An 18,990-nucleotide genomic window follows, 5' to 3' on the forward strand; every position below is an offset into this window, starting at 1 on the left:
GGAGCAGGGCCCAAGCAACGGGAGCTCACCCCATCACAGGGATTTGAACTGCCGACCTTCTGATTGGCAAGTCCTAGGCTCTGTGGTTTAACCCTTCCTGGTCATACCATGGCCCAAAAATGTGGTTCTGAAGCACGGATACCTGTGGATCCTCTTGCTTTTTGTCTCTACTTTCCAGGGACAGTCCTGGATTTACAGAAGCCATTCTGGTTTCTGATTTGATCCCGGAAAGTCCCGCTTTTCCTTAGGACGCCCCTATTTCCAGAGTGTAGTATGATTTCCCTGAGAGAAATGTTGTGAGGGCATGGAGTCATGAGATCCTGGAGCCAAGAAGATCAAGTAACTATGCAACCTTTAGAAGGCAGCTGAAGGCAGCCCTGTATAGGGAAGTGCGTAATGTTTTCTTATGTTTTTATGAATGTTGGAAGCCTCCCAGAGTGGCTCCGGCAGCCTTAGTCAGATGGGTGGGGTATAAAAATAATAATTATCATTATCTTATTATATCATTAATATTATAATATTATTATCAATATTATTATTGTTATAAGAATTTTAAGGTCGTACGTATATAAAATAAATGTTCATAGATGTACCAAGCACACACACACACACACACACACACACACAAACACAAACCACATGTCTGAAGCACGCAGAAAAAGGCCTGAAACCATTTTGTCCCTCCCAAATTTACCTGTTCCGAACAGCACATTGAAATGATGGTTAATGATAAAAGCTTAGAATCATAGAATCATAGAGTTGGAAGACACCACAAGGGCCATCAAGTCCAACCCCCTGCCAAGCAGGAAACACCATCAGAGCACTCCTGACATATGTTTGTCAAGCCTCTGCTTAAAGACCTCCAAAGAAGGAGACTCCACCACACTCCTTGGCAGCAAATTCCACTGTCAAACAGCTCTTACTGTCAGGAAGTTCTTCCTAATTTTTAGGTGGAATCTTCTTTCTTGTAGTTTGGATCCATTGCTCCGTGTCCGCTTCTCTGGAGCAGCAGAAAACAACCTTTCTCCCTCCTCTATGTGACATCCTTTTATGGATGTGGTATGAACACAGTTCAGGTAGCCTTTGTCCATTGTTTTGAATTTCGTTGTGTTATTGTCTTCCATTGGACACTTTTGTTGTTGCAGCCTGAAATAGCATTAGCATTTTTTGCTGCTGCCGCATCACTCTCAGGTTGATCATGTTAAGCTTGTGGTCCCCTAAGATCCCTAGATCCTTTTCCCTACCAGCAAACCAGTGTCCCTCATCTTATATTTGTGCAGCTGGTTCTTCCTGCCAAAGTGCAGAACCTTAGAGTGGCTAGAGGTCCTCTTTGCTCGCCTTCAGGGTGTGACCGTGTCGCAGTCAGTGCTGTGGTAGCTCCGTGTGGCATTGACACAGTTCAGTAGAATCGCCTGGTGGCAATCCAGGCCAGCTGGTGCCAGCTCTAAGATGAGATCTAAGATGTCTCCAGCATACTGAGTGTTTTGCCTTGGTAGAGCACACCATGTTCGTGATGCAGAGGCTGTGGTATGAACACAGTTCAGGTAGCCTTTGTCCATTCTTGTTCACGTTCCCGATACCAAGGGGGCCTCTGCGGTTATCCCAGCTGTGATGAACTCTCCCAGCAGGAATAGTAATAGTCATAACAATTTTATTATTTATACCCCGCCCATCTGGTTGGGTTTCCCCAGCCACTCTGGGCAGCTCCCAGCAGAACACTAAAAACAGAATAAAACTTCAGACAGGGCTGCCTTCAGATGTCTTCTAAGAGTGAGAGAGTTGTTTATTTCTTTGACAACTGCTGGGAAGGTGTTCCACAGGGCTGGCGCCACTACCGAGAAGGCTGCTGACATGCTGGTCTGGTTCTTTGCAGAACTTGTTCTTGATCTGCATATCAGAGCACACACAGAGTGTACTCAATATGTTAACCGGAATGGAGGTAGATGAGAGATGGAGAGAAGGCAAGCATTCTGAGCCCTCAGCTGGCAGTTCTATCACAGACAGAAGGTAGTCCCTCGCTGCAAATCTTATGCCGTGAATCTTCGGGATGCCCTCCTTGCCACAAAGGGTGTAGTTCTCTCTGAGGCTGCCATTCGAAGCAAGTCTTGTCCCCTGTAGAGCAGCAATGTCAATGTTGCGTGTTTTCAGCTCATGGTCAATGATGTTCATCTTCTGTGAGTTGCTGACATGCAGCAAGCCAGAACACATGGTCCTAATGTTCCAGCTTGCTGGGTGCAAGAGGGTTTGTTCCTTTCATTTTGCCTGATATAGCAGTTTGGTCTACTTAGTGTGAGTGATACTGTGAGCTCCAAACACCCACTGAGGCAGGTGGCCAGTCAGCACTTTACTGATTGGGGACTGCCTGGCTTTATTGAGGTTGAATGTGTGTGCGTGTGTGCGTGTGCGTGCACACACACACACACACACACACACACACACACAGTAATCACAGGGTTGGTGGGAGAAGGCAAAGGAAGGGGCACAACACGTCCCATCCCCCCCCTCCTTTCTCTCTAGCAAGGAATTTCTCATTTTTCTTTGAAAAGTTAGCCTGTCTCCTCAGTTCAGTCCAATTTGCCAGGACAAAGTGAAGGTGAATACTGTCCTTGCCAACAAGCAGTGCTTTTTTCTGGGGGGACGCATACCCCTAAACATTTTGTGAATCTAATTTTGGCCTCATTGAGGGGCAGTATTTCAATATGAGTAGGAAAAGGAGAGTACCCCTCCACATATTTTTAGAAAAAAAGCACTGCCCACAAGTATGCAGAATGATCCCTGGGAGCCTTGCTTTCTGAGGGAGGCTGGTCTGCTTTGAAACGCTTGACCCCATGGGGGTGGGGTTTCCTTCCTTCCTGACTCCTTCCCTTCCTGGTCCTAGAATCATAGAATCATAGAGTTGGAAGAGACCACAAGGGCCATCGAGTCCAACCCCCTGCCAAGCAGGAAACACCATCAGAGCACTCCTGACATATGGTTGTCAAGCCTCTGCTTAAAGACCTCCAAAGAAGGAGACTCCACCACACTCCTTGGCAGCAAATTCCACTGTCGAACAGCTCTTACTGTCAGGAAGTTCTTCCTAATGTTTAGGTGGAATCTTCTTTCTTGTAGTTTGGATCCATTGCTCCGTGTCCGCTTCTCTGGAGCAGCAGAAAACAACCTTTCTTCCTCCTCTGGATACGTTCCAGTTTGTCAGTGTCCTTCTTGAACTGTGGTGCCCAGAACTGGACACAGTACTCCAGGTGAGGTCTGAGCAGAGCAGAATACAGTGGCACTATTACTTCCCTTGATCTAGATACTCCTATTGATGCAGCCCAGAATTGCATTGGCTTTTTTAGCTGCCGCGTCACACTGTTGGCTCATGTCAAGTTTGTGGTCAACCAAGACTCCTAGATCCTTTTCACATGTACTGCTCTCAAGCCAGGTGTCACCCATCTTGTATTTGTGCCTCTCATTTTTTTTGCTCAAGTGCAATACTTTACATTTCTCCCTGTTAAAATTCATCGTTTGTTTTTGCCCAGTTCTCTAATCTGTCAAGGTCGTTTTGAAGTGTGATCCTGTCCTCTGGGGTGTTAGCCACCCCTCCCAGTTTGGTGTCATCTGCAAATTTGATCAGGATGCCCTTGAGTCCATCATCCAAGTCATTGATAAAGATGTTGAATAAGACCGGGCCCAAGACAGAACCCTGTGGCACCCCACTAGTCACTCTTCTCCAGGATGAAGAGGAACCATTGATGAGCACCCTTTGGGTTCGGTCAGCCAGCCAGTTACAAATCCACTGAGTGGTAGCATAGTCTAGACCGCATTTTACCAGCTTCTTTACAAGAATATCATGGGGCACCTTGTCAAATGCCTTGCTGAAATCAAGGTAGGCTACATCCACTGCGTTCCCTTCATCTACCAGGCTTGTAATTCTGTCAAAAAACGAGATCAGGTTAGTCTGACATGACTTATTTTTCAGAAATTCATGCTGACTATTGGTGATCACAGCATTCCTTTCTAGGTGCTCACAGACTGTTTGCTTAATGATCTGCTCCAGAATCTTCCCTGGTATTGATGTCAGACTGACTGGGCGGTAATTATTTGGGTCCTCTCTTTTCCCCTTTTTGAAAATAGGGACAACATTTGCCCTCCTCCAGTCTGCCGGGACTTCGCCTGTTCTCCAGGAATTCTCAAAGATGACTGCCAGTGGTTCTGAAATCACATCTGCCAGTTCTTTTAATACTCTTGGATGCAGTTCATCTGGCCCTGGAGACTTGAATACATCTAGACTAGCCAAGTATTCTTGTACTATCTCCTTAGTTATTCTGGGCTGTGTTTCCTCTGCTGAATCATTTGCTCCAAATTCTTCAGGTCGGGCATTGTTTTCTTTATCGGAGAAGACTGAGGCAAAGAAGGCATTGAGGAGTTTAGCCCTTTCTGTGTCCCCTGTTTGCATTTCACCATCTTCTCCTCTGAGTGACCCCACTGTTTCTTTGTTCTTCCTTTTGCTACGAACATACCCATAAAAGCCTTTTTTGTTGCTTTCAACCTCTCTAGCAAGCCTGAGTTCATTCTGTGCTTTAGCTTTTCTGACTTTGTGTCTACACGTGCTGGCTATTTGTTTGAATTCCTCTTTGGTGGTTTCCCCCCTTTTCCATTTTTTGTACACATCCTTTTTTAATCTTAACTCAGTTAAAAGTTCTTTAGATAGCCACCCTGGCTTCTTTAGGCACCTTCCATGTTTCCGTCTCATTGGTATTGCCTGAAGTTGTGCTTTTACTATCTCCCTCTTAACAAACTCCCAGCCATCATGAACTCCCTTTCCTTTTAGTATTACTGTCCATGGGATCTCACCCAGCACTTCCCTAAGTTTTATGAAGTCGGCTTTCTTAAAGTCAAGAAATTGAGTCCTAGTATGCTTGGCTGCTCCTTTCCGCTGTATAGTAAACTTCAGAAGAGCATGATCACTCGCGCCTAATGATCCTTCCACTTCTACCCCACTAACCAGGTCATCAACATTGGTTAGGACCAGATCTAAAATGGCTGTTCCTCTTGTTGCTTCTCCCACTTTCTGGACAATGAAGTTGTCTGCAAGGCCAGTGAGGAATCTGTTTGACCTTATGCTCTTGGCTGAGTTTGACATCCAACAAATATCTGGGTAATTGAAGTCCCCCATTACTACTGTCTCCCTTCCTTTTGCATGCTTGGCCATCTGTTCCAGGAAGGCATCATCTATGTCCTCCGTTTGGCTTGGGGATCTATAGTAAACTCCCACAATGAGGTCACTGTTATTCTTCTCTCCCTTAATTTTGACCCAAATGCTCTCACTTTGGCTTTGAGGTTCTAAATCTTGGATCTCTTCACAGGTATACACATCCCTGACATATAACGCCACTCCTCCTCCTTTCTTGTCTGGTCAGTTTCTCTGAAATAGATTGTATCCCTCCATTATTACATTCCAATCGTAGGACTTATCCCACCAGGTTTCAGTGATGCCTATTATGTCATATTTAGTTTGCTGTACCAAGAGCTCAAGCTCATCTTGTTTATTTCCCATGCTTTGCGCATTAGTGTACAGACATTGAAGTCCATTAATCATTCCCCCGTGTCTCTTATTTAAGGATTTTTTCCTCCCACCACTAGGTCTGCGTGCTGTTTGCTCCATTCGGTCTATGACATTTGGATGATCATCTTCATCAATTGATAGACTCCTACCTTCAGGAGCACTGTCTCCCTCCCCCACATTAGTCAGTTTAAAGCCCTCCTGATGAGGTTTCTGAGATTTTTTGCAAAAACATTCCTCCTAACCGTTGTGAGGTGCAGCCCATCGCTTGCCAGAAGTCCATCTTCAAGAAACTGCAGTCCGTGATCTAAGAATCCAAACCGTTCCTGTTTACACCATTTGCGAAGCCAGTTGTTCACTTCCTCTATTTTTCCCTCTCTCCCTGGGCCACGTCGTTCAACTGGGAGGACAGATGAGATGACAATTTGTGCATTTAATTGCTTCAATTTCCTGCCCAGAGCCTTGTAATCTCTTTTGATGTTCTGGAGGCTACTGCTTGCAGTGTCATTGGTTCCCACATGAACCAAGAGGAAGGGGTATTTGTCAGTGGGTTTTATGATTCCTTGCAGTTGTTCAGTTACATCTTGGATCTTAGCCCCGGGGAGACAGCACACTTCCCGAGACATCTTGTCAGGCCCACAGATCACTGCTTCTGTTCCCCTCAGTAGGGAATCCCCTATCACCACTACACGCCTCCTCTTAGGTCTGGTCGGGGTTCTTCCGTGAGCTGTCCATTTCAAGGTCGCCTGCACATTCCCTGAGGACTGACTTTGCTGCTCGTCTTCATATACCTGATCGACTGTAATGAGGGAGAGATCCTCAAATGGAGTCTGCTCTTCGTCTTCCATGCTAGGGGAGAGGACCTCAAAGCGATTGTGTATTTCTAAACAATCAGAGCGAACCCTGGGCCTCCTACTTCTTTGAGTCACGTTTCTCCATATATCTGGCTCCTGTGTTGCTTGATGTTGTTGGAGTTTGCTAAGGCCAATGCTAGCTTGGAAGATTTGATTTCTACCCTTACAGAATTTAGGCTTGCATGTGGAAACTTACAAAGCCAAAAGGGATATATTCTCTGGTAATTCTGATCTAGAATCTGGTGAGGATTCTAGAGTTGCTTCTGTAGTGCTAGGATGGGGAATCTGTGGCCCTCTGGATCTAGATCTTGTTCTACTACCAATTCATCATGCTTCATGGAAAGTGATTCACAAATGAAATGAATTAATAAAGAATAGCACCCACCCCAGACCATTGGCTCTGCTGGCTGGGGCTGACGGGGGTTTATAGTCTTAACATCTGGATGCTGCAGGTTCCCTGTCTGGGCTGGGTGATCTGTATCTCTCCAGATGTTACTGCACCAAAACCCCCAGCAGCTCCTTTTGGACTTACTTGCTTGGTTGCCTTAAGAGAATGGTCTTTTGTCAGTTGATTTTGAGTGATTGATTCAATATCTGTGTAAAGAAGGTTCCTATGGCTGACATGCCCTTTAAATGAAGGACTTCATTAGCTTTCGGATGATCTCTTCTAGTACTTTGCAATGGCCGAGGAGTTGAGCACCGTGGCCGGCAAGCAAGCCAAGAGGCTGCAGAGCAGCTGCAGCAACATAGAGGAGGGAGCAGAAGAAGTTGGAAAGCAGGAGGAAAACGGGCATGAAATGAAACGGTTCAAGACCAATGGGGAGGAGGTGGAGGACGGGGTGAAGAGGTTCCCCAAAAGGAAGGTTGTGCTGCTGATGGCATATTCAGGGAAAGGCTATTATGGGATGCACATAATAGGCAGAATATGTGGTCCTGGTCCACAGCATCTTAAAAAGTAGAGACATCACCTTGCCAACAAAGGTCCGTATAGTAAAACCTATGGTTTTCCCAGTAGTGATGTATGGAAGTGAAAGCTGGACCATAAAGAAGGCTGATCGCCGAAGAATTGATGCTTTTGAATTATGGTGCTGGAGGAGACTCTTGAGAGTCCCATGGACTGAAGAAGATTTATTGCTCAGATAAGCCTTGGCGTCCAGCCCGCTTCGGCTGCGCAACTACCAGCCAGGCCTCCGGACTTCATAGGCCACATTCCAAAGGCTCTGAGCAACACGCAGAGATTAGCAGCGGTCAGAGAAAGCTGAGATCAAGTGCTTTCTTCAGTGTGCTTAAATAAAGTCCACTCAGGATCTTAGCAGCTAGAAGCAGTTTTATTTACAGCAGACTATCCCTTGTCGAACAGCATCGTGAAAACACGTCCACTCTCCTCAAAAGCGAAAGTAGAGAAAAAAAACAAAGGCTGGAGACTCTCGGAAATGACTAATCTCCCCCCTCCCAATAGTAGGCAGGGCGTACACTCTGAGCTGTTTAACCCTGTAAGCTCAGGTTCTCCTCACACCCCCTCTCGCCCTGCGCTACTGTGGGGAAAGTATGTACAGAACTTACCCCCAACTCCAAACCACCACAAAACTCCCCATGACGCTGGAAGCTTAAAGGTTTGGTAAATCCATCGGCCAAGTTAATGTGACTGGCACAATACTTCAGCCGAATCAAACCTGACTGAACACTCTGACACACATTTTGGAAACGTATGTCCAGATGCTTGGTTCTGGCCTTACATTGTGCAGATTCAGCCAATTTCAAACAAGGTTGATTGTCCTCCCAAACCGTGATGGGCAAGCTACAATCCCCATAGATCTCTTGCACCAAGCATCTATAGAACTCTAGTTCCCGGCACAAATCAGACAGTGCGCTGAATTCAGCCTCAGTAGAAGACAGCACAATGAGACTTTGCTTCCGGGACTTCCACCCAACTAGTGACTTCCCAAACTTTACCACCAACCCAGACACAGACTTGCGGTCCTGCGAATTCGCCCAGTCACTGTCTGCATAGCATGTGAGCTTCGCCTCACCTTCAGCTGGCAGCTTAAGACAGAAGTCTTTGGTATGCTGCAGGTAGCGCAGTACCCGCTTGATACCGTGCCAAGCACTCACACTGGGCTTTGACGCTTCCCTACTTAGCAGGTTGGTAGCAAAGGCAATGTCTGGTCTGCTCCATTGGGACAGATACAACAGACTACCTAGAGCTGACTGAAAGAGCTCAGCATTCTTGAACTCAGCACTTTCTGCTTGCTGGCTCTCTTTCACGAAGTTCGTCTCCATGGGTGTCCGAACTCCTGCACAATCGGACATTCTGAACTTCTCAAGCAACTGCTCAATCTTGCCTTTCTGACTGAGCAAGAAGCTACCATCCTCAGTTCTCGCTATCTGCACGCCCAGGTAGATCCTTACTGCACCCAGGTTCTTGAGCTGAAACCGTTTCCCAAGCTCTTTGGCAAACTTCTGCACCTGTTTGTCTGCCTTTCCAATGTGGATGATGTCATCAACGAAAAATAACACCAGTTCCTGTGAGTCTCCTGATCCTCTAAGGAACAGGCAACTGTCAGCAAGACTCTTCCTGAAACCTAGCTTCTCCAAAGCTTCATTCAGGCACAAGTTCCAATTCCTGGCCGACTGCTTCAGGCCGTAAATTGACTTGTGAAGTTTTCACACAGTACCTTGCTCATTGCCCTCAAACCCTGGAGGAGGAAGCATGTACAGATCCTCCTGGAGGTCTGAGTTCAAGTAAGCAACGTCCACATCAAAATGATGCACCAGCAACCCTCTTTGCGCAGCAATGGCCAAGAGCAAACGTAGAGATTCACTCCTACAGGTGGGAGCATAAATTTCCGTATAATGCAACCCCCTGCGCTGCGTGAATCCTCTCGCCACTAATCTGGCCTTATACTGTGGTTCTCCTGTCGCTGTGGGCTTAAGATGGTAAATCCAGCGGCTACCCACGGCCTGTTTGCCCACCGGCAACTTCGTGAGGGAGAACACACCTAGAGACTCCATTGAGTTCATTTCCTTCTGCATCGCCTCATGCCATTTCCTGGCTTCTTCCTGAGGCAGTTTCTGAACATCTTCAAAACTCTCAGGTTCACACTGTGCCATTTCGACCCGCACGCTAGTGACGGCAAACCTTTCAGGAGGTTTCCCCTTGGTCGTCCGAGCTGAACGGTGCAGCACTACTTCAGGAACCCCCTCTGACCCACTGGGGCCAGCCAGAACGTCCTTGGCATCAGAGAGCTCCCCCTCTGACTTACTGCGCCTTCTGGACTTCTCAGCCGAACCTGTGGGGGAAGATGGAGCACTGCGTTGCTCAATCTTCACAGCCTTGGGAGAAGTTCTCCCCTCTCCCTGCACTGGGTCTGAACTCTGAGCCTCAGTAGCAGGTTCAACCTCTTCCTCTCCTTCATCAGCAGAGTCAAGCAGACTCTCGGACAGGATGTCAGGGTTCCCATGTATTCTTGCCCAGCCACTCTGCTCACAGAATTCAGCACTGTTGCTGAGCAGAATCCTGGACTGATTCCCTGACGGATAAGCAAACCGCCACCCCTTAGTCCCTGGCTCATACCCATAAAAAATCATTTTTTGGGACTTGGGTTCACCTTTCTTGCGTTTGGCCTTTGGTATGAGGACCCAAGCCTCACAGCCAAAAACGCGGAAGTAGTGCACTTTCAGCTTCTTTCCGTGCAGCAAGAAGTACGGTGTGTCACCTACCACTGAACTGAACGACCTGTTCAGAATAAAGTTGGCCGTTCGCCAAGCCTCCCCCCAAAAGCACTGTGGGAGCCCGGCATCAAACAAAAGAGCTGCGGACATCTCCCCTAGAGTCCTGTTCCCTCTTTCCGCAATCCTGTTCTGTTGGGGACTGTGCGGAGAGGACAATCTGTGTTGAATCCCCTTTTTGCGGAAGAAACTTTGCAGTGCAGACCCGGTGAACTCCCCACCGCGATTGCTCTGAAAGTTTTGCACCCGTGTGGAAAACTGCAGTTCCACAGCCGCAATCCAGTCTTTGATTAGCGGCACAGCTTCATTTTTGTGTTGGATCGTGAAGGTCCAGGAGTTGCGTGTATGGTCATCAATCAGAACCAGCGCATATTTGGCTCCGCCAATACTGGTCACAGACATCGGACCAGACAAATCTGCACGAATTAACTGAAAAGCCCTAGTGGTCACCCTCTCAGACCTTGGGTATGTGCACGTTTTTACCTTTGCAGACTTGCACGCTCTGCAATCTAGAAACTTAGCACATGATTTCATTTTGCACCCTTGCGTACACTCTGGGATCTTCTTCACTGACCCCCCAGGACACGTGAGCCATGCGTCGGTGCCATAAGTGAGCACACGCATCATGAACTGGAACGTTGGCACACTGTGCTCGAGCCACCTCCGTGTCACCTGTACCTGCAAAAGAAGCACAAACAACCTGTCTTTACATTCAACACTACTAGTTGCTGTCCATTCTTAGAAATAGAACACTTATTGTTCTCAAAACACACTCTGTAGTTCTCAGCAAGAAGGGCGCTGACAGACAGCAACGCGCAGGACAGTCCTGGAACAACAAAAGCCTGGATTGAATCCTGTAAGAAAGAACAAAACAGTGAGCCAGTCTGCGTGAGTGGATGTCGAGTCCCATCTGCTAAACAGACAGTCTTCCCAGAAGTTACAGAGGTGCAGTTCTCCAGGAATCCTCTAGATGGCACGAGATGATGGGAAGCACGTGAGTCAACCACAAAAGTCAGCACAGCGTCCTGTTGACAACTCTTGACTGCAGCCATAGAGGCTGCCAAATGTTTATGTTCAGTGTCTCTGCCAGCTGCCTTCGGCTTGCCTTTCCCACGCTTTGAAGAAGAGCCCTTTATCTGGTTGCTACGGGAGACGGCCTTCGGCTGTTCCTGTACCTCCACTGGACATTCTCTCACCAGATGGGAGGGGGAGCCACAGCGATAACAGCAGCAACGCGTAGCAACAGCTCTCACAGCTCCCTCTTCAGCCATTTCTGCGTTCCCAGCGCCCCCACCTTTGGGTGCACAGCCTGGGCCTGCACGCTCCCCAGCACTCTGGTTGCGGGCCTCTACGTCACACGGCCCCTCGGAGACAAAGCAGCTACTCCCAGCTGTAACTTCAGGAACATGGCAAGCAGCCCCCTCTGGGCTATTGGCTTCCTCCCTGCTCTCGGCTTTCTCCCGGCCCTGGGCTCCTGCTGAGCTTTCACACAGACTCCTCAGCACCTGCCAGGCGGCCTGAGCCGACTCAACGCCCTCCAGGTGGGGCAACAGCAAAGCGTCCACGCTTGCTCTCAACATGCAGAGCTCTCTTTGCATTCTCTGCTCTCTATCTTCCAGCAAAGCAGCCTCCAGGTCTGCTGCGCCATCTTCAGCAGCAACTGCCATGGGTGGGGCTGGCTCCTTCTGGGCTATACTCCAGAGCCCTGTGGCCAAAAACCACCCCCTTACTCTCCTAACCCAGATATCCCAGGACTGGGTTGTGAGCTTTTCAAACGGGACATCATAAAAGTCCTGGAGCTCAGCCATCTCCTCCCCCAGTGCTCCCATTGGGGCTTTGAAGTACTCACGCGTACCAGCCAGCTTCAAAGGAGAGGCCTCCAGTGGCTCTTTGCAGCACACAGCATTTCAGCCAGTTTCCCTGCTTTCTCCCAGGCAAAGCCTCAAAGCAGGACTTTTTTCTTCCGGCAGCAAAAACAGCAGCTTCTCAACTTTCACAGCCATTTAAAGCACACAGCACTTCAAAGCAGGCTTCAAAGCAGTTTTCCCCAATTGCCGTTACTGTCGTCCATAACCTGAAGAAGATTTATTGCTCAGATAAGCCTTGGCGTCCAGCCCGCTTTGGCTGCGCAACTACCAGCCAGGCCTCCGGACTTAAAAGGCCACATTCCAAGGGCTCTGAGCAACACGCAGAGATTAGCAGCGGTCAGAGAAAGCTGAGATCAAGTGCTTTCTTCAGTGTGCTTAAATAAAGTCCACTCAGGATCTTAGCAGCTAGAAGCAGTTTTATTTACAGCAGACTATCCATTGTCGAACAGCATCGTGAAAACACGTCCACTCTCCTCAAAAGCGAAAGTAGAGGGGGAAAAAAAGGCTGGAGACTCTCGGAAATGACGAATCTCCCCCCCTCCCAATAGTAGGCAGGGCGTACACTCTGAGCTGGTTAACCCTGAAGCTCAGGTTCTCCTCACAGTTCAAACCTATCCATTCTTAAAGAAATCAGCCCTGAGTGCTCACTGGAAGGACAGATCGTGAAGCTGAGGCTCCAATACTTTGGCCACCTCATGAGAAGAGAAGATTCCTGGAAAAGACCCTGATGTTGGGAAAGATGGAGGGCACAAGGAGAAGGGGACGACAGAGGACGAGATGGTTGGACAGTGTTCGCGAAGCTACCAGCATGAGTTTGGCCAAACTGCGGGAGGCAGTGGAAGACAGAAATGCCTGGCGTGCTCTGGTCCATGGGGTCATGAAGAGTCGGACACGACTAAACGACTAAACAACAACAACGTGGTCCTGGTCTAATGATAGGTGAGAACAGTGAACAGACCCTCCGTAGTTCTACACTTGAGGGCTTCAGCAGCAAAATGGATTTCAAAAATGTGTATTTTCAGCTGTGTTGCAGGTGTTTCTAAACTGATTGTGGACATTTCTTCCCACTTTTGGTGAGCCAGGGTGGCTCAGCAACGCAACTGGTTGTCTCCAGTGGAGGCAAGCTCCTCTTTCTCCTTCACGGAGCTGCCATCCCTCCAGGCGATGAGAGTCTGAGTCCAACCCTGGCAGGCATGTCCAAAGTCTGTTTTGCGGGCCTAATCTGGCCTGTTGGTTGGTTGAATCCACCCCCTGTGGCAATTTATTCCGTGGGGTTAAATCCTAAAAAACCCTCAGCTTCAACCCTGAAAAAAACTCCACAACTTCAATCCTAAAAAAAGGTCAACAACTTTGGTTTTTGCTTGGTCGGCCCTCACAGGCCTTCACCCTTCACTTCATCAGATCTGGCCCTCTTTGAAAAATGTTTGGGATTCTCTGCTTCCCCTCAATCCATGAACGTGGCTCGTTTCCCTCCCATTCTGCGTCCTGCAGCAGACAACTCTGATAGGTTCAAGGATCTCTCTCTGAGTTGTTTCTTTTTCCTGTCGCCAGATCTAGCCTCACCAATGCCTCTCTGGAGAAGAGCGTTAAAGGCAAGGAGATCCATTCTGTAGTCTGTGTGATGGGAAGGTAAGCTAGATTCCAGGGTAGGAAGAGGAATCTGACCTGGAAAGGATCAGGGGAAGATTGGGTCAGGGAGGAAGATTGGATGGGAGGAAGATTGGATGATGGACTCAAGGGCATCCTGATCAAATTTGCAGATGACACCAAACTGGGAGGGGTGGCTAACACCCCAGAGGACAGGATCACACTTCAAAACGACCTTGACAGATTAGAGAACTGGGCAAAAACAAACGATGAATTTTAACAGGGAGAAATGTAAAGTATTGCACTTGAGCAAAAAAAATGAGAGGCACAAATACAAGATGGGTGACACCTGGCTTGAGAGCAGTACATGTGAAAAGGATCTAGGAGTCTTGGTTGACCACAAACTTGACATGAGCCAACAGTGTGACGCGGCAGCTAAAAAAGCCAATGCAATTCTGGGCTGCATCAATAGGAGTATAGCATCTAGATCAAGGGAAGTAATAGTGCCACTGTATTCTGCTCTGCTCAGACCTCACCTGGAGTACTGTGTCCAGTTCTGGGCACCACAGTTCAAGAAGGACACTGACAAACTGGAACGTATCCAGAGGAGGGCAACCAAAATGGTCAAAGGCCTGGAAACGATGCCTTATGAGGAACGGCTAAGGGAGCTGGGCATGTTTAGCCTGGAGAAGAGGAGGTTAAGGGGTGATATGATAGCCATGTTCAAATATATAAAAGGATGTCACATAGAGGAGGAAGAAAGGTTGTTTTCTGCTGCTCCAGAGAAGCGGACACGGAGCAATGGATCCAAACTACAAGAAAGAAGATTCCACTTAAACATTAGGAAGAACTTCCTGACAGTAAGAGCTGTTTGACAGTGGAATTTGCTGCCAAGGAGTGTGGTGGAGTCTCCTTCTTTGGAGGTCTTTAAGCAGAGGCTTGACAACCATATGTCAGGAGTGCTCTGATGGTGTTTTCTGCTTGGCAGGGGGTTGGACTCGATGGCCCTTGTGGTCTCTTCCAACTCTATGATTCTATGATTCTATGATTCTAGGACCAGGAAGGGAAGGAGTCAGGAAGGAAGGAAACCCCACCCCCATGGGGTCAAGCGTTTCAAAGCAGACCAGCCTCCCTCAGAAAGCAAGGCTCCCAGGGATCATTCTGCATACTTGTGGGCAGTGCTTTTTTCTAAAAATATGTGGAGGGGTACTCTCCTTTTCCTACTCATATTGAAATACTGCCCCTCAATGAGGCCAAAATTAGATTCACAAAATGTTTAGGGGTATGCGTCCCCCCAGAAAAAAGCACTGCTTGTTGGCAAGGACAGTATTCACCTTCACTTTGTCCTGGCAAATTGGACTGAACTGAGGAGACAGGCTAACTTTTCAAAGAAAAATGAGAAATTCCTTGCTAGAGAGAAAGGAGGGGGGGTGGGACTTGTTGTGCCCCTTCCTTTGCCTTCTCCCACCAACCCTGTGATTACTGTTTGTGTGTGTGTGTGTGTGTGTGTGTGTGTGTGCACGCACACGCACACACGCACACACATTCAACCTCAATAAAGCCAGGCAGTCCCCAATCAATAAAGTGCTGACTGGCCACCTGCCTCAGTGGGTGTTTGGAGCTCACAGTATCGCTCACACTAAGTAGACCAAACTGCTATATCAGGCAAAAAGAAAGGAACAAACCCTCTTGCACCCAGCAAGCTGGAACATTAGGACCATGTGTTCTGGCTTGCTGCATGTCAGCAACTCACAGAAGATGAGCATCATTGACCATGAGCTGAAAACACGCAACATTGACATTGCTGCTCTACAGGGGACAAGACTTGCTTCGAATGGCAGCCTCAGAGAGAACTACACCCTTTGTGGCAAGGAGGGCATCCCGAAGATTCACGGCATAAGATTTGCAGCGAGGGACTACCTTCTGTCTGTGATAGAACTGCCAGCTGAGGGCTCAGAATGCTTGCCTTCTCTCCATCTCTCATCTACCTCCATTCCGGTTAACATATTGAGTACACTCTGTGTGTGCTCTGATATGCAGATCAAGAACAAGTTCTGCAAAGAACTAGACCAGCATGTCAGCAGCCTTCTCCGTAGTGGCGCCAGCCCTGTGGAACACCTTCCCAGCAGTTGTCAAAGAAATAAACAACTCTCTCACTTTTAGAAGACATCTGAAGGCAGCCCTGTCTGAAGTTTTATTCTGTTTTTAGTGTTCTGCTGGGAGCTGCCCAGAGTGGCTGGGGAAACCCAACCAGATGGGCGGGGTATAAATAATAAAATTGTTATGACTATTACTATTCCTGCTGGGAGAGTTCATCACAGCTGGGATAACCGCAGAGGCCCCCTTGGTATCGGGAGCGTGAACAAGAATGGACAAAGGCTACCTGAACTGTGTTCATACCACAGCCTCTGCATCACGAACATGGTGTGCTCTACCAAGGCAAAACACTCAGTATGCTGGAGACATCTTAGATCTCATCTTAGATCTGGCACCAGCTGGCCTGGATTGTCACCAGGCGATTCCACTGAACTGTGTCAATGCCACACGGAGCTACCACAGCACTGACTGCGACACGGTCACTCCCTGAAGGCGAGCAAAGAGGACCTCTAGCCACTCTAAGGTTCTGCACTTTGGCAGGAAGAACCAGCTGCACAAATATAAGATGAGGGACACTGGTTTGCTGGTAGGGGAAAGGATCTAGGGATCTTAGGGGACCACAAGCTTAACATGATCAACCTGAGAGTGATGCGGCAGCAGCAAAAAATGCTAATGCTATTTCAGGCTGCAACAACAAAAGTGTCCAATGGAAGACAATAACACAACGAAATTCAAAACAGTGACAATTTATCGAGCATTTATTCAAAATCCATTAAAAATTATTTATTTTTATTCCATTCTCTTCCAGTTCTTTTTCTTCTGGACACATGGAGTTACACAGGGAGTAGATCATATATCCTAAGGAACGGAAAAACCCAAAATTCCGTGAGATCTTTTGAGGCAAAATAATGTTAAGAATTTTCAGATCTCTCTCTCTGTCCCCTGCCCTGTCTTTTGCCAAAACAAAGGGGTCCACCCTCTGCCCAGATCTGTCCCCCCCCCCTCGGCCTCCGTGATGTGGTCCAGAGGAAAGAAGAGCAAGGCATAAGGCACCAGCTTGGCTGCAGGAGTTGCCAGAAGGAGGCCTACAAAACGCCACCCAACCATCTTAGGGACTCCACTCTGCATCTGTGTAGGGTTTAATCTGGAGCCTTTTCTTCCCCTGAACCCATCCCACGAGACAGCAGAGGTTTAGAATCAGAGTTCTCCTCGATGGGCTCCCTTCTGGGGGGATGAGCCCCATCGGCCCCTGGCTTCCCTCTACAGCACGTGCACAAACAGCTTCCTCCGGATCTCGTCCGCTCCATCTGCCAGAGCCTGTCTTCTGACACAGGGGAAAGTCCCTCACTCACCGAGGGTTTGAGACCCATTGGCTCCCCTCCCCTGGTTCCTCGGCCTCTTCTCCCTCTGACTGCTCCTCCTTGTCCCCCCCCCTCCACTCCCTGGACTCTGAGACATCTTCCCTTCCTGGTTCCTGCTTCCTCCCACCATTCCTCTGTGCCCAACCAGTCCATGACATTGTTCCACCCTTGGCCTCTGTCCCCACAAGGCAGCTTCCCCCTACCTGATCTGGTCCCACAGCCACTGCTGCCCTTCTGCCGCCATGAAAAGATGGAGAAGGAGGTCTTGCTGGCATCGTTCTGTCACCTGCAAGAGAAAAAAGGTAAGCAGGATGCCAGGAGTGCCTGCTTCTCTCATAGATGAAACAGGGCATCTCTAACTACAGATGGGCTTTTGAGAAAGTCTTACCTGCTGAGTGCATTTGGATGTTGGCCTCTCTCTGGCGTCCAGTGGAGCCCGAGGTAAGCACTACCTATAAATCCTCAATGATGATGTCATCTGGATGGAAGAGAATGAGAATGAGAAGAGAATGAAAATGAAAATGAGATTTTCCCACAGGCCTTTAGTCAAAGGTTGCTGTCTCCAAGGTGTGGGGGCTTACCTTCTTTTGGGTTCAGGCGGAAGCAAGCCAGGTCCGGCTGAACAACTGTCATCTGCAGAGGAAAGAAAAATCGGGGTCAGATGGGAGCAAGAGAGCACAGAAGCAGTGCCAAGTCAGGAAGGACGGGTCTCCCTCTGTCTTGGGCCCAATCCCTTGTTCCAGAGGACCTCCCTGGGCCCTGCAGCCTCCTGGGCAGAGGTGGAAGGGCAGCAGCAGGAAAGGGGACAGGAAAAGCCTCTGGCCTCATCCTGGCCCCCAGGGACACACCCCGCATCATCTGCGCTAAAGATCACTTGGGGATGTGATCTTGGGGGGATGGAAGTAACCAAAGAAATGACTAGAAGAAGGCAAGGTACTTACTCTGAGGTTGGGGTATTTCCGGGTGTGGCGTTTGCCTCCTAGGATGGGTCAAGGAAATGGTTAAAATGGGTGTGATGTGATTGGCCAGTGAGAATGCAAGGGGGGAGTAAAAGATAGAGTGGGAGGTTTTGAAAGTCAGTTGAGGTTTGTCAGTTGGGAGTTGAGGTTTGTCAGTTGGGAGTTGAGCCTTGGGTGTTGGAGAAGGAAGAGAGAGGATTAGGTGTGGGTTGGTAGAGTTGTATTGTGAGAAAGTGAGAGGAATTGTTAGGTTGAGTTAGATAGACAGTGGGGAATAATTCAGTTTGGAGTTGCTAGGAACTAAGATTAGGAAACTGACAAGAGAAAAATAAACTGCAACCATACGCTTGTTCCTGCATTTAAAAATAAACTTGATTATTTGTTTATGTTAACAACTGTCTGGACTCCGTGTGTCCCCGTGAGAAGCGGGGTGGTGGCAGTGAAGAAAGCTATTGCAGTGGTGGCACAGGGTCAATAGACCGTGAAACGTCCAGGGGCCCTGTGTGATCGCCACACCGGGCAACGGCCAGCAGCAAGGAAATGAGCCTTGAGCCTCCCCACTTTCCCCCAGGGCGTATCCTCAGAAGTCCTGTAGGAGGAAAGAGTGTCTCAGAGTCAGGGGCCAGTCTGGGCCAAAGCAGCCCCCACTGCCCCCACCACGGAGTCCCTGGCATTTCTGGACCATAAGGGTTTGCCAGCTTTGGTCTTGGACCAAATTGGGGGCCAAACAGGCTCTGTGCCCCAGAAATGGGGCAGTCCATTGGGTAAGGGATGGGGGGACGGGACAACCTTAAAACCTCCCCTGATGCCATCGGGACACTTACGCTGAGAAGGTGGAGGAGGGTGCCAGGGTTGGGGGCTTCCATAAGGAGACTCCCCAGCAGGAGCTGGAAGTGCCTCTTCAGTTCCTGCGGGAAAAGAGAGAAGAGAGTTTGAATGCTGGGTTGGATTCTGCAAGTGCGTGATGAAAAAGAAGAAAGAGCCGTGTAGCGA

General features: G+C 48.6%; 1 long non-coding RNA gene across 2 annotated transcripts; it reads right to left on the reverse strand.

Annotated features, from left to right (window-relative positions):
* Nucleotides 1-16,407: 16,407 nt before the first annotated feature.
* On the reverse strand, nucleotides 16,408-18,986 carry LOC310760965. Of its 2 annotated transcripts, none has more exons than XR_014547130.1 (5): nucleotides 18,822-18,986; nucleotides 17,620-18,586; nucleotides 17,427-17,516; nucleotides 17,242-17,324; nucleotides 16,408-16,535 (listed from the first exon to the last, which is right to left on the reverse strand). It is a non-coding gene; the product is annotated as an uncharacterized lncRNA (long non-coding RNA). The 2 variants fall into 2 exon arrangements; XR_014547131.1 differs by lacking the exon at nucleotides 16,408-16,535 and adding an exon at nucleotides 16,687-16,998.
* Between the last annotated feature and the right edge of the window lie 4 nt (nucleotides 18,987-18,990).

The sequence above is a fragment of the Podarcis filfolensis genome (assembly GCF_964270895.1).
Source record: "Podarcis filfolensis genome assembly, chromosome: 4".
Classification (NCBI taxonomy): Eukaryota; Metazoa; Chordata; class Lepidosauria; order Squamata; family Lacertidae; genus Podarcis; species Podarcis filfolensis.